General features: G+C 49.5%; 1 protein-coding gene across 6 annotated transcripts in view; it reads right to left on the bottom strand.

The window, feature by feature from the left end:
* Positions 1-1,663, bottom strand: part of PRKCSH (protein kinase C substrate 80K-H) — a 14,546-nt gene that overhangs the window by 6,850 nt on the left and 6,033 nt on the right. The window lies entirely within an intron of this gene.

Below are 1,663 nucleotides of genomic sequence, written 5' to 3' on the forward strand. Positions count from 1 at the left end.
ACTCAAGTGGCTAAGGCACCAGCCACATACACCTAAGGTGGCGAGTTTGAATCCAGCCCAGGCTGGCCAAACAACAAAGATGGCTGCAACCAAAAAAAAAAAATAGTCTGGCATTGTGGCAGGTGCCTGTGGTCCCAGCTACTTGGGAGGCTGAGGCAGAAGAATCGCTTGAGCCCAGGAGTTGGAGGTTGCTGTGAGTTGTGATGCCATGGTACTCTACCCAGGGCAACAGCTTAAGGCTCTGTCTCCAAAAAACAAAACAAAACAAAACAAAACCTGCATTGTAATCCCTGCCTCCGAGGGATTAGTTCCTAGATAGTCATGGGATCCGGACTGAGCCAATGGGAAGCTGCCCTGGGATTTGTACTGGGGCTTTTGAGAAAATGGTGCTCTCTATCTACTGGGGCTGCTGACCTAGGAGGAGAAAGGCCTGGCTCCTGTGGTCATGCTGGTACAGGTAGGAGAGACAGAGTCCCAGTGAGCCTGAAGCTTCTATTGATGAAATGGATTCAAGTTGGATTTTTGTCACACATGATCAGAATAACCCTAATCACTTGAGGGCAGCTACCTCAGGGCCTTTGTACCTGTGCCCTCTTCCTGGCTCACTCCTCCTTCTGGAGGCAGGGGCTTTGTCTGCCTTGTCCATGCCATACTGCTAGCATCAGGAGTATGCCTGACAGACAGAAGGGGCTCAGCAAATATTCACTGGATATACTGAACTATTTGTTATGTGAATAGGGGTGAACCAGTTAGCAGGAGGAAAGCAAGAATGCATTGGACACCCAGAGACACCAATTAATAGCATGGCCTTAGAGAGGGGGCTGTTCTGGTTCTCAATGGACACTTAGTTCCTAGTTTCCAGCCTCACAGGTAGCTAAACCACACCTTCAAATCCTTCCAGCAATGCTTTGTCCTTTAACTTTGCAGTGGTTTTCCATCCACCCCAACTCCCCCTTCTGTCCTGTTTCTACAGTGTGTCTCTAATCCATGGAACACACTGAGCACCCCAGGACTAACAATGAGGAACAAGGCTTCCCATTTCCACTAATGGCAACACAACCTGTCAATAGCAAAACAAAGCATAAGGAATCATCTTTTTAAAGCCGACTAAGGTAACAGATACAGCCAGGGCAAACCAGGAACTCTGGAAGGTAAGGAAATATAAAAGTCACTTTGCCCTAAAGGACTGTGCTAAACCTGACAAATCTGGATGCCTGTTTGGATAAGACCTTGTGGGCTTAAGGAGGACTGGATTCAAAGTCCAAAGTCAGGGAGATCCCCCAATAGCCCAGGAGGCTGCCCCCTCAGTGATAGACTGGATCAGAAATAACTAACCCAAGCACACATCAGTTCTCACACTGCTTGAATGTTTGCAGGAAATTCAAACATTAAATTTGGATTCTAGGCTCGGCGCCTGTGGCTCAAGTGGCTAAGGCACCAGCCACGTACACCCAAGGTGGCAGGTTCGAATCCCCAGCCCGAGTCCGCCAAACAAGAAAGATGGCTGCAACCAAAAAAATGGTCAGGCGTTGTGGCGGGCACCTCTGGTCCCAGCTACTTGGGAGGTGGAGGCAGGAGACTCGCTTGAGCCCAGGAGTTGGAGGTTGCTGTGAGCTGAGATGCCATGGCACTTTACCCAGGGGGATAGCTTGAGGCTCCTGTC

The sequence above is a fragment of the Otolemur garnettii genome, unplaced genomic scaffold, assembly GCF_000181295.1.
Source record: "Otolemur garnettii isolate 467f Iridium unplaced genomic scaffold, OtoGar3 scaffold00127, whole genome shotgun sequence".
Lineage (NCBI taxonomy): Eukaryota > Metazoa > Chordata > Mammalia > Primates > Galagidae > Otolemur > Otolemur garnettii.